We start from the raw sequence: 14,131 nt of genomic DNA, 5'->3' as shown, positions 1-14,131 counted from the left end.
ATCGGTCATCGATTGACCTCATACCAGTCGGCTACTATAGCCCCCAGGCCAGGAGCCTACATACAAGTGTTCATGCATGATTTATTAGTGATCCTAGACTAAGTTATGAAGATAGTGGCATTATTATTTTACAATACTTTTGACTAGTGATGCAAATGTTTTCGCCTTCAGGGACCATATAGGGGATAGGCTAGTCAGTGATTCTTTCTAGCCTAACCTAACCTTAGGACCCCTATATGCTTCCTTCATCCCCTGCCTTGGCATTCCCTCTATTTAGCCTTGATCCCTTTTCTGAGTAAAGGGATTAATTGTCTAATAGAGTATATATATCGCCTCTCAGTCCTCCCTAAAGGAATGAACCCCCTTTAGGATTGCGTCTGAGAGTGAGGTTAGGCTAGCCTACCTCTATGGCTAGGATAGTCTATGACTTTCCTGCGATAGCGATATGTCTTCTTCCTTGCCTAGTTCAGGACTTTTAGCCCTGCTCTAGGTCGGGTTAGGAAGGTTTCTCTGTTCCATGCTGAAACTGTACTCTTGCACCGTTTTAAGCCGATCAGCCTGATCTTAGGTTAGGGAGTGTCCTCCCTTCCCTTAGTGGCCGCTCTGGTACAGAAACCCTTCCTGGAAGACCTCTCTCTTCTCCCTCCCCACCTATCTCTTGTATAGCCTAGCCTATGCTTAGGTTAGTTTATACTCATCTGTCCCCTGTCCTACAAATCCTCCTTAGGGTGGATGAGTAGGGCTACCCGAGCTTCCCTGTGCAGTCCGCTCTGGTACATATACCTTCATAGTGTCCTATAAGGTTAGTTACTAGTGTAGTTCTGCATAGGGGAGTCTCCCCCCCTTCTTGGGTGTTCCCTAGCCCTCCCTTGGGCTACCTGCTCCCGGTCCCCTAGTGACCCCTGCTTATGGATGTTAGAGCCTGTCTCTATCAAGGGTACACCCTCTCAGGGAGGGGGAGGGATGTCTGGAACCCTGACGGTACTTCCTGCATTCCTTCCCCCCTCCCCCTGTCTCTCTATCTATCCGGGGTGCCGGTCTCTTGCCGCCTCTACTGTCGGCAATACCTGCCTCCCTCTTGGTGACTTCCCTACCCTTGCCGCCAGCCCCCCGTGTACCGAGGGACTGCCGGCTGCCGCCGGCTACTACCGGCGGCTCTCCTACTCCTATCTAATCGTCCGCTTGCCGGTCGATCACCGGAGTGCCGGCATATACTGCCGGCAACCCGATACTACCTGTACCATCCTTATCCCAGTCACCAACCTGGCATCCTCCGGCTGCCGGAGCCGCCGCTCCTTGCCGGCGTGCCGCCGCTGTGCCGGCGGCCGCCATCCTGGTATCTAACTGACTTTTGAAAATTGTCTGTTCTAATGCCAGAATCTATGCTGGAGCGAGCTCCGGCATGCCGGCGGCTTGCCGGATGCCCTGGAGGCGTCAAGAATACTTGCACCCCCTCACTGTAGCTATCATAAAACTAAGATAGCCCTACATAGCAAATAGATAAGCTGCTTTGCTTTTAAGATCAGTACCTGGTACTGCTTTATTAGTGATCATGCTGTCTCTTTGCATTCTTCTAATTCCAGCATGCTATGTGCATCTTAGCACGGCTGGTTGCCAGAAGCAGTTACCTTTATGAGGCCTTCTGGCTCTTAACTGGGAACCGAATGAATTCGATCCCAACCTTGTCCTTGGCTTTCCATGGAGTTCCAATATAATGGGAATCCTAGGAAACTATATCCAATGATCTCGGTCATTTGGATTATCCCAGGACCAAGCTTATGGTAACCAGCCGGGCGAGATGCATGGAGCGTGTTCTCCTTACTGTTTTCATTCTCTATGCATCACACCTTCTTAAGTTAAATTAATGATTAATATTAACTTAGTTTAAGAGCCATTCCTATGACTCCCCCATACTCATTTTCTCTTTCTTCCACAGGAGGAGCAGATGAAGTGTGACTTCGCCTTCTGCGCTGTGAAACGCCCGCAGTTTTACGGGCATACGGCTTGTAGGACTCACGCCCCTTGTGCAGACAAGAAAGGGGATTTGAAGTTCTGGAATCCACTGGATTGTACGGTCTGCCAGGCCCACCTAGTTGAGGCCTTCCATAACCCTCCCTCAGCGGAGGTTAGAGACATTTCTCGCGAAAAGCTGCGCAAGTGGGTGCGTGGCTTTCAGAAAAATGCTACCGGACCGTACCTGGCCACCGAAGAACTGAGGTCCCTGTTGTTCCCTAAGGCCTCCCCTGACTCAGTGGTTCCGAAAGACGCAATCCCCACTGTCCAAATTACGGTGGAACCTGATGTGGTCATGGCTCAGTCCATGCATGAGTGTCGATTAGATTCCGAGGATGATGAGCAGATCTCTGACGTCTCGGAAGACACGGAGAAGACGCTTATGGCTCAAGGAGCCGAAGAGGACGAAGACAAGGTGGAATACACCGAGTCGGAGCTTGGAGCTCCTCCCTCATCCATCCCTCCGCCTACTCCTACACCGACGGATGTGTCCATTCCGTCTACCTCCTCGACCCCGGATCCCTCTTCGTCTACCCAAGAACTGATCCGGCTGATTAGAGCTGTCATGGACGACAGACTGAAGGAGAACCAGGAGTCCATCAGGTCAATGATTGGATCCAGAGAACCGAAGAAGATTTCGGTTAAGGATCTCCCAGCTTGCTCTCATGCCAACCCGTGGAGGTATGCAGAGCATATGGTTATTGCGACCGGCAGGATCTTTGTTAGTGACAAGATTGGCACGGTCCCGTTGGAAGATGTGGAGTTCTTCCCAAGCTTCGAGGCCTACCCGGACTGTTACGTCCGGCTTCGTTCCGAACCTGCCTCGAAGGAGGAGACCGAACCTAAAGAAGAGATAGTGTTCGATCTCGCAAAGGCCCAGGCTATGCTAGCCTCCGCATTTAAGAGCAGGGGCTTTACCTGCTCTAAGCTTCCTGCCTTGAGCAAGAAGCATCCTACTTATGTAGCACCTGACACTGCGGTTCTTCCTTTCCTGGAAAAGGCCTTAGCTGCATGCCTTAAAGCGGCGGAAGAAGGAAAACCCTGCCCTGCACTGGAGGAGTGCAGACCCTTCTCCATCGTGACACCCCCTGACACTAGACAATGGAAAGATGTTCAACATACTTTCGTCGTGGGTAGGCTCGATCCTGACGTCGCCGGACGTCAGTTTAATGAGGACCTCCCTAAGCTCAATGATCACCTCCTTCGCCGGGAACAAGACACGAAGGAGAGGCTTGCGGCATCTCTTTCTCATCAAGTCCAACTTGAAGTTATGGCCTGTGACACAAGAGTACCTGATCACTACATGGTACTAGCCAAATCCCACTTACTTACAGTAATGAAGGACTTGTACCATTTCATAAAGGCTCGTAGAGCCTGTCGTGAATTCGTGTTTGTCGGTGCCACCGTGAAACACGAACCCCGGAGGCTGATTTCCTCCAACATCTGGGGAAAGCACCTGTTTCCTTCTGACCTTGTCAAGGAAATAACTGACAGAGCCGCCACGGAGAATAGGAACCTTCTCCACAAGTGGGGCATGTCCAGAAAAAGGAAACCCTCTCAGGACGATGGACCTCAGCCTAAGAGGAAACCTCAGAAGCCAAAACCCCAGCAACGTCAACAACGACGTCAGTTTCCGGGACCCGCTACCTCCCAAGTGGTTGCCCAACCACAGCAGACCTTTCAATTGATCCCCCAACCGGTGTTGTCACAGTCACCGGTCTTCACCCCCTGCCTTTGAGCAGCCATCCACTACCTTTCATGCCAAAGGTAGAGGCTCGTCCAGGGGTGCAAGCAGAGACGCCTCTCGTCGTCCCTCCAGAGGTAGAGGAGGAAAGGGAGCTAGCGGCCGAGGCAACAAGTCCTCGGGACACCAGAAGCAATGAAGTGCTTCCGGTGGGAGGAAGACTCCGCCAATTCCAGGATCGTTGGACCTTCGATCCTTGGGCACACAGCATCATCAAGAACGGTCTAGGCTGGAGTTGGGTGCAACCACCCCCAATCTTCCAGCGGTTCTTTCAACAATCGACCCCCATTCTGGAAGAATATGTTCTAGACCTCTTGAACAAGAAGGTGATAAGGAAGGTAAAGTCCACCAGGTTCCAAGGGAGACTGTTTTGCGTTCCCAAGAAGGACTCAGACAAGCTCAGAGTCATTCTGGACTTATCCCCCCTCAACAAGTTCATAGAGAACAACAAATTCAAGATGCTGACGCTTCAACAAATAAGGACCCTTCTGCCTCAAGGTTCCTACACGGTCTCTATAGACCTGGCGGATGCCTATTGGCACATTCCAATGAACCATCATGCTTCCTCCTACCTAGGATTTCGACTCCAAAGGAAAAGCTACGCCTTCCGGGCCATGCCATTCGGCCTCAATGTGGCCCCTCGGATCTTCACAAAGCTGGCGGATGCCATAGTACAACAGCTCCGCCTAAGAAACGTCCAGGTGATGGCCTACCTCGACGACTGGCTAGTCTGGGCTCCATCGCCCGAAGAGTGTGCAAAGTCTTGCGACGAAGTTACCCAGTACTTAGAACACCTGGGATTCAAGATCAACGAGAAGAAATCTCGCCTCTCTCCAGCTCAGAAGTTTCAGTGGCTGGGAATCCACTGGAATCTTCAGTCACACCGCCTTTCCATCCCCCAGAAGAAAAGGAAGGAAATAGCAGGGTCTGTCAAGCGACTACTGAAATCCAAACGCATTTCAAGACGACAGCAGGAACGAGTTCTAGGCTCGCTACAATTCGCCTCAGTGACAAACCCAGTGCTTCGCGCACAGCTAAAGGATGCCGCGGGAGTCTGGAGACGATCGGCATCCATCGCTCGAAGAGACCTCAAGAGACGGCTTCCAAACAGACTTCGACGCCTCCTAAAGCCGTGGTCGGAAGCAAAGGCCCTGAAAAGGTCCATTCCTCTCCAACACCCTCCTCCATCTCTCAACATCCACACGGATGCCTCACTGGAGGGCTGGGGAGGTCACTCCCACCTGAAACAAGCTCAAGGGACCTGGTCTCCACTATTCAAGACGTTCCACATAAACATCTTGGAGGCCATGGCGGTCCTTCTTACTCTGAAGAAGTTATCCCCGCCGCCCTCGATCCACATCCGTCTAACCCTAGACAACTCGGTGGTAGTTCGTTGTCTCAATCGCCAGGGCTCAAGATCGCCCCAGATAAATCAGGTGCTTCTCCCAATCTTCCGTCTGGCGGAGAAGAAGAAGTGGCACCTGTCTGCAGTTCACCTACAAGGATTCCGCAACGTGACAGCGGATGCTCTATCTCGGACAAACCCGATAGAGTCGGAATGGTCTCTAGACGCAAGATCATTCTCCTTCATCTCTCATCAAGTCCCAGAACTTCAGATAGATCTCTTTGCAACGAGCGACAACAATCAACTTCCTCTGTACGTAGCCCCGTACGAGGACCCCAAAGCAGAAGCGGTGGACGCCATGTCACTGGACTGGAACAGATGGTCCAAGATATACCTGTTCCCTCCCACCAACCTTCTGTTGAAAGTCCTCTCCAAACTGAGAACCTTCAAAGGGACAGCGGCCCTAGTGGCTCCCAAGTGGCCCCGGAGCAACTGGTACCCCCTGGTCCTGGAGCTGCAGCCCAAGCTGATCCCTCTCCCGGGCCCAGTTCTCTCTCAACAAGTACAGAAGTCGACTGTCTTCGCTTCATCATCGAAAATCAAGGACCTTCATCTCATGATTTTCTCTCCCTTGCCGCAAAGAAGAGGTTTGGGATCTCGAAGAAAAGTCTAGACTTCCTAGAGGAATACAAGACCGAATCCACGAGACGGCAATATGAATCATCCTGGAGGAAATGGGTCTCCTTTGTTAAAGCAAAAAATCCTAAAGAAATCACCATTGATTTCTGTATGTCCTTCTTCATTCACCTTCATGGACAAGGATTAGCAGCCAATACGATTTCAACCTGCAAATCGGCTTTGACTAGACCAATTCTATATGCTTTCCAAATTGATCTGTCCAACGACATCTTTAACAAATTACCAAAAGCATGTGCTCGCCTACGCCCAGCACCCCCACCGAAACCGATCTCCTGGTCACTAGACAAGGTGCTCCATTTCGCCTCCAACTTGGACAACGATTCATGCCCCCTCAAGGATCTGACTCAGAAAGTTATATTTTTATTTGCTCTCGCCTCGGGAGCTCGAGTCAGCGAAATAGTGGCATTATCAAGAGAGGAGGGACACATCCTGTTTGCTGATTCAGGAGAAGTGACCCTCTCCCCTGATCCGACGTTTCTCGCCAAAAATGAATTACCCACCAAAAGATGGGGCCCTTGGAGAATATGCCCCCTGAAGGAGGATGTCTCTTTATGTCCAGTAGAGAGTCTCAAGGTCTATCTTCGCAGAACTTCGAACTTTGGTGGAGGCCAACTCTTCAAAGGAGAAACATCGGGCAGCGACCTGTCACTGAAACAATTAAGAGCGAAAATCACCTACTTCATTCGCAGAGCGGATCCGAACAGTACACCCGCTGGTCATGATCCTAGAAAAGTGGCATCTTCTCTGAGCTTCTTTCAGAGCATGGACTTTGAGAGCCTTAAAAACTTTACGGGCTGGAAGTCCTCGCGAGTTTTCTTTAAACATTATGCGAAACAAGTGCACGAAATCAAACATTTTGTGGTAGCCGCAGGTAGTGTTATGAAACCTGCACCTAACTCTGCGTAGAACAGTGAGTTACTTGGGACTCTAACTCTTCGGGTGCCTATGTTGACCCTCGAGCGATTCATAGTGATGTCTAAAAACACTTAGTGCTTTTATAACTGTTCTTATCCCAGGTGAAATGTCATAGTGTCACACAAGTGCCGCATGCCTTGAGCATGATGTGTTGTTTAAAGACTTGCGTTCCTCGAGAACGAGTACCTACTAATCCTGAAATTCCTTTTCAGATTCAAGAGCAAGCCTTTATTTCTATGTACATTATTATTTCTGTAAATGAACTTTACTTTTGCTGTAAATTATTTAATTTCTGCATTGTGAAATAAAATTTCTATTTTATTACTTATGCGTCTCTTTCAGCTCCTACTTACTATGAAATACATACTGTCATAGTTTTATTTACTCCTCCTTTATGGTCATGAAGAATTTAAGATATCTAATCCTAAATTATATTCACCTTGTCTCAGTAAGGTTCCTACACGAATACTTACTTCTGATAATCAGGAGATGAACTCTATACTCAGTGCCCAACCACCACTGACCTACTTCAGAATGTTCCTATACAAATATCAAACATTCTGCTTCATCTCTAAGCTCTTAAAAAGTTCTTCTGTCAAGATGAATAGCCCTTCAATACCACTTTGACGTCGGCATAGCCCATGGGAACTTCCTACCAATGGGGGGCAGGATACTTCGTTCCTATGGTTCTTACCTAAGATTACTTTGCTGTTTTGTCAATGCCTAGGCACTTAACCTTGGGGGAAAATCTACCACGATACATTGATTCTCTGGTACTCTTCCATCAGGACGCCATGGCTTGAGCCCAAAAAACGGATTTTAAGCGAAGCGAAAAATCTATTTTTGGGTGAGATAGCCATGGCGTCCTGATGGACCCTCCCTACTACTTCGTTCAGTTTGTTCCCACCCTACACAATTGTATCATGGTGATGGGCAGCAACTGGCGCCAGGATAAAGACGCGCGTGACGTCATTAGAGCAATGGCGTCCGTTTGTTTACGTCTCGAGTATCAGTAGTAGCCACGAGTGAGATTAGCTGTGGAACGGCTCCCAGCTATTCTCAGTCCTTACACACCGAAGCATTAACTCTGTTCGGGGTGGAGATAGCTATGTGGCACGTTCAGACATGCGTGTCCCCTGTTGTATTACGATGTCTTAAAGGGAAACCTTTGAGATACTCGCTCCAGAAGTTAGAATTCTGTGATAACATGTGGTTAAATTCTCTGGGAATATCTTAGTAGTCTTATACCCAAGGAAGCTACCAAACAGGAACCTTCCATCAGGACGCCATGGCTATCTCACCCAAAAATAGATTTTTCGCTTCGCTCAAAATCCGTTATATATATATATATATATATATATATATATATATATATATATATATATATATATATATATATATCTATATATCTCCTAACTTGAGACTCCTTTACCCTAATATTCTCGAGTCTTGCTGATATCTATTAGCAACTAAATTTGTGTTTGTATTAAAAATGGTAAAAAAGGAAAACATGGCTTTCTATAGATGGAATTCAGAAAGTTTAGCCATTTACTCTATTGAAACTTTAGAAGTCGAAACTTGGTGCAGTACATATTTTATTCAGCAAATTTATTTTACTTCTCTTTACAGTTCATTCTTTGCTGCTCATTTTCTTTTTTTTCAGGGCTGGATAGCTTTACCTATTGGGGTACTAGACTTGGAAAATATGTTATTTTCATTAGTAAAATAAATTTTTGAATATACTTACCCGATAATCATGTAGCTGTCAACTCCGTTGCCCGACAGAAATCTAAGGAGGGATACGCCAGCTATCACAATACTAGAAGGGGGTGTACTTACCAGCGCCACCTGTGGCCAGGTACTATAGTACTTCTTGTTGACACCTCCTCAATTATTCCTCGGTCCCACTGGTTCTCTATGGGGAGGAAGGGAGGGTCAATTAAATCATGATTATCGGGTAAGTATATTCAAAAATTTATTTTACTAATGAAAATAACATTTTTCAATATTAAACTTACCCGATAATCATGTAGCTGATTCACACCCAGGGGGGTGGGTGAAAACCAGTGTACAAGATTAAAGGATAGCTAAGTATCCCAAATTTCATATAACAGTTATCTCAAATAACAATGAAATAATAAGTACCTGGTAAGGAAGTCGAATTGAACCGTTACTCTGCCTCTTTTTTAAGTTCGTCTTCCTTACTGAGCGCAGCGTTCCTCTTGGAGGCTGAATCAACCCAAAGGTGCTAAAGTATATAGGGTTGCAACCCCTACTAAAGGACCTCTACACAACCTCTAACCCAGGCGCTTCTCAAGAATGAATTGACCACCCGCCAAATCAAAAGGATGCGGAAGGCTTCTTAGCCTACCGTAACAACCATAAAAACAACAATAAAAGCATTCAAGAGAAAGGTTAAAAAAAGGTTATGGGATTAAGGGAATGTAGTGGCTGAGCTCTCACCTACTACTGCACTCGCTGCTACGAATGGTCCCAGGGTGTAGCAGTTCTCGTAAAGAGACTGGACATCTTTCAGATAAAAAGATGCAAACACTGACTTGCTCCTCCAATAGGTTGCATCCATTATGCTCTGCAGAGAACGGTTTTTATTAAAGGCCATCGAAGTAGCTACGGCTCTTACTTCGTGGGTCCTTACCTTCAGCAATGCAAGGTCTTCCTCCTTTAAGTGAGAATGTGCTTCTCTGATCAGAAGCCTTATATAATACGAAAGCCCATTCTTGGACATGGGTCTCGAGGGTTTCCTGATAGCACACCATAAGGCTTCCGACTGTCCTCGGAGAGGTTTAGACCTCTTGAGATAATATTTGAGAGCTCTGACAAGGCAAAGAACTCTCTCTAGTTCGTTACCTACCATGTTGGAGAGGCTAGGTATCTCGAACGATTTAGGCCAAGGACGTGAAGGAAGCTCGTTCTTTGCTAGGAATCCAAGCTGAAAAGAACATGTAGCCGATTCGGTTGTGAAACCAATGTTCTTGCTGAAGGCATGAACCTCACTGACTCTCTTAGCTGTTGCAAGGCAAACGAGAAAAAGAGTCTTGAGGGTAAGGTCCTTGAATGAAGCTGACTGGAGAGGTTCGAACCTAGATGTCATAAGGAACCTTAAGACTACGTCTAGATTCCAGCCTGGAGTGGAAAGACGACGATCTTTAGACGTCTCAAAAGACTTAAGAATGTCTTGAAGGTCCTTGTTGGAAGAAAGGTCCAAACCTCTGTGGCGGAGAACTGAGGCCAACATACTCCTATATCCTTTAATCGTAGGAGCTGAAAGGGATCTCTCATTCCTAAGATGAAGAAGGAAGTCAGCTATTTGGGTCACAGAGGTATTGGTAGAGGATATCGAATTGGCTCTACACCAGCTTCGGAAGACCTCCCACTTAGACTGGTAGACTCTACGAGTGGAAACCCTTCTTGCTCTGGCAATCGCACTGGCTGCCTCCTTCGAAAAGCCTCGAGCTCTAGCGAATCTTTCGACAGTCTGAAGGCAGTCAGCCGAAGAGCGTGGAGGTTTGGGTGCAACCTGTCTACGTGAGGTTGACGTAGAAGGTCCACTCTTAGAGGTAGAGTCCTGGGGAAGTCTACTAGCCATTGTAGTACCTCTGTGAACCATTCTCTTGCAGGCCAAAGGGGAGCAACCAGCGTCAGCCGTGTCCCTTCGTGCGAGACGAATTTCTGCAGAACCTTGTTTATTATCTTGAACGGAGGGAATGCGTACAGGTCGAGATGGGACCAGTTCAGTAGAAAGGCATCCACATGAACTGCTGCAGGGTCTGGAACAGGAGAACAATACAGAGGAAGTCTCTTGGTTATGGAGGTGGCAAACAGATCTATGGTAGGTTGACCCCACAAGGTCCAAAGTCTGTTGCACACACTCTTGTGGAGGGTCCATTCCGTGGGAATGACCTGATTCCTTCTGCTTAGGCGATCTGCTGACACGTTCATATCGCCCTGGATGAACCTCGTGACTAGAGTGAGGTTTAGACTTCTTGACCAAATGAGGAGGTCCCTTGCGATCTCGTAAAGGCTCCTCGAATGGGTCCCTCCTTGCTTGGAGATGTAAGCCAAGGCTGTGGTGTTGTCCGAGTTCACCTCCACCACTTTGCCTAGCAGGAGGGACTTGAAGTTCAATAGGGCTAGATGAACTGCCAGCAGCTCCTTGCAGTTGATGTGGAGAGATCGTTGTTCCTCGTTCCACATTCCCGAGCATTCCCGTCCGTCCAAGGTTGCACCCCAGCCCGAGTCCGATGCATCTGAGAAGAGATGAAGATTGGGGGTCTGAATGGCCAAGGATAGACCCTCTTTGAGAAGGAGGTTGTGCTTCCACCACAGGAGAGTGGTCTTCATCTCTTGGTTGATAGGGATAGAGACTGCTTCTAGAGTCGAACTCTTGTCCCAATGAGCTGCCAGGTGGAATTGAAGAGGGCGGAGGTGGAGTCTCCCTAGCTCGACAAACAGGGCCAGTGACGAGAGAGTCCCTGTGAGACTCATCCACTGTCTCACTGAGCAACTGCTCCTCTTCAGCATGCTCATGATGCACTCTAGGGCTTGGCTTATCCTGGGGGCCGATGGAAAAGCCCGAAAACTCTGACTCTGAATCTCCATTCCCAGATACACGATGGATTGTGAGGGAATGAGTTGAGATTTTTCCAAATTGACTAATAGACCTAGGTCTCTGATTAAGTCTAAAGTCCAATGAAGATTCTCCAGACAACGACGACTCGAGGAGGCTCTCAACAGCCAGTCGTCTAGGTAGAGGGAGGCTCTGATGCTTGACAAGTGAAGGAATTTGGCTACATTCCTCATCAGAAGGGTAAAGACCATAGGAGCTGTGCTTAGGCCAAAACACAGGGCTTGGAATTGATAGACGACCTTTCCGAAAACGAATCTCAGGAAAGGTTGGGAGTCTGGATGAATCGGAACGTGAAAGTATGCGTCTTTCAAGTCCAAAGAGACCATCCAGTCCTCCTGTCTGACCGCTGCTAAGACCGACTTGGTCGTCTCCATCGTGAACGTCAGCTTGGTGACATACTCGTTGAGAGCGCTGACGTCCAGCACCGGTCTCCAACCTCCTGTCTTCTTGGCCACAAGAAAGAGACGGTTGTAGAAGCCCGGGGATTGATGGTCCCGGACTATAACCACTGCCTTCTTCTGCACAAGAAGCGACACCTCCTGGTGCAAAGCTAGCCTCTTGTCCTCCTCTTTGTAGTTGGGAGAGAGGTTGATGGGCGAAGTGGTCAGAGGTGGTTGAAGGCAGAATGGAATCCTGTAACCGAACCTCAGCCAACTGACAGACTGTGCGTCTGCACCTCTCTTCTCCCAAGCTCGCCAGAAGGTCTTGAGTCTGGCTCCTACTGTTGTCTGGAGAAGCGGAGAGTCAGTTCTTTCCTTTGGATGACCTGGATCCTTTCCTGGACTTGCCTTTGTACGAGTCTGGACGGGAGCTTCCTCGGCTGGGGGCTCTACCACGAAAGGGCGGTATGAACCTAGTGGCAGGGGTATCAGCCACTGGGGAGCGGTAAGTCTTAGGAACTGAGGAGGCAACTTTAGACTTACGAGCCGAAGAAGCTACAAGATCGTGCGTATCCTTCTGTATCAGGGCAGCAGACAAGTCCTTAATGAGCTCTTCGGGAAAAAGGAACTTCGAGAGCGGAGCAAAAAGAAGTTGAGAACGTTGGCAAGGTGTAATGCTGGCGGAAAGGAAGGAACACAGCTGTTCCCTTTTCTTCAACACCCCTGATACAAACAAGGACGCTAGCTCGCCCGATCCATCTCTGATGGCCTTATCCATGCAGGACATTAACAGCATGGCAGAATCTTTGTCCGCAGGAGAGGTTTTCTTGCTGAGGGCCCCCAGGCACCAGTCGAGAAAATTGAACATTTCAAACGCTCTAAACATCCCTTTCAGCAAGTGATCCAGGTCTGAGAAGGTCCAACACACCTTCGAGCGCCTCATAGCAGTCCTTCGAGGCGAGTCTACCAGACTTGAGAAGTCAGCCTGGGCAGAGGCAGGTACTCCCAAGCCTGGTGCTTCCCCTGTGGCATACCAAACGCTCGCTTTCGAAGTGAGCTTCGTTGGAGGGAACATGAAGGAAGTCTTGCCAAGATGTTGTTTAGACTGCAGCCACTCCCCTAAGATCCTAAAAGCCCTCTTGGAGGATCTAGCTAGGACAAGCTTGGTATAGCAAGACTTAGCTTGTTGCACGCCCAGCGAAAACTCAGATGGTGGAGAGCGGGGAATAGCAGAGACAAAATGGTCTGGATAAACCTCCCTGAGAAGAGCCAAGACCTTGCGAAAATCAAGAGACTGTGGAGAAAGCTTGGATTCGTCCACGTCTGATGAGGGATCAAGGTGTGCCTCCTCATCATCCGAAACCTCATCCCCAGAATGAGGCGAAGAGATCGGATACGAATGCTGAACCGCAGAGTCAGAACGAGCAGGAACAATAACCGTGGTGGACGGAGGAGGAGCAGTAAGTTCCTGTTCCTGTGGAATGAGTGGAGCGTGACGAGACCGAGGCTGCGCAGAACAAGGTAAAGTTCTCGCAAGCAGAGGTGTCTGAGGCGCAGGATCAGGGTGCACGGGTTGAGCTCGGTGCAGCAGCTGAGGAGACTGACTCATGGGTGGAAGAGGTTGTTGTACCTCCACCGAGAGTTGCACCACCGGTGGAGCAGCCAGGGGAGGCGGAGGAAGAGTGGAGTAATCCTCCTGATCCCAAACAGAAGGTTGCCTTAAAGAAGGCTGAGGCTGAACAACACTGGGAACAGCGAACACAGAATGTGGCTCAACATCGTACGCCTGGCAGATGGTGCTGCGACTAGGTGGAGCGAGCGCAGGCGGGTTGAGCACAGGCTGAGCGGGTGCAGGCGGAAGGAGTGCAGGTGGAGGCGGAGGTGCAACACTCTCAGCACGACACTCACGCATCAGGTCCGAAAGCTGAGCTTGCATGGACTGAAGCATAGACCACTTGGGATCAGCAGAGACGGCAGCAGACTGAGGTAAAGCCTTAACAGTCGAGCTCTGTTGTGGCAGAACCTTACTCCTCTTGGGCGGAGTACAGTCGACAGATGACTGAGGCGAGTCGGAGCTGAGCCAATGACTGCAACCTGGCTGAGCACTCGCGGGCTGGACTCTGCGTTTAAGCGGTCTCGAGACCTGAGACCAACGTTTCTTCCCAGAAAGAAGATCAGCGGACGAGCGGAAGACAGGCTCAATCGTCTGCAAGTGGGAGTGACGGTCTGTGGAAGACACGCCCGCAACCACTGAGGATAATTCTGTGCGCCTAACAAGGCCTGCCGAACCCTTATGCCCTTCGACATTGCTTCTCCCCTGGGCTTGGGAGCTTGCAAGAGGTCCCGGACTGGGAGGACGACTGGCTCGCACAGAAAAATCCTCACGC

At 49.1% G+C, this 14,131-nt stretch overlaps 1 pseudogene; it reads right to left on the bottom strand.

Annotated features, from left to right (window-relative positions):
• The window catches only part of LOC137618535 (uncharacterized), a 127,642-nt pseudogene extending 113,962 nt beyond the window's left edge, over nt 1-13,680 (bottom strand).
• Nucleotides 13,681-14,131: the final 451 nt, after the last annotated feature.

The sequence above is a fragment of the Palaemon carinicauda genome, chromosome 24, assembly GCF_036898095.1.
Source record: "Palaemon carinicauda isolate YSFRI2023 chromosome 24, ASM3689809v2, whole genome shotgun sequence".
Taxonomy (NCBI): domain Eukaryota; kingdom Metazoa; phylum Arthropoda; class Malacostraca; order Decapoda; family Palaemonidae; genus Palaemon; species Palaemon carinicauda.
This window is presented reverse-complemented; position numbering and strand designations above follow the sequence as displayed.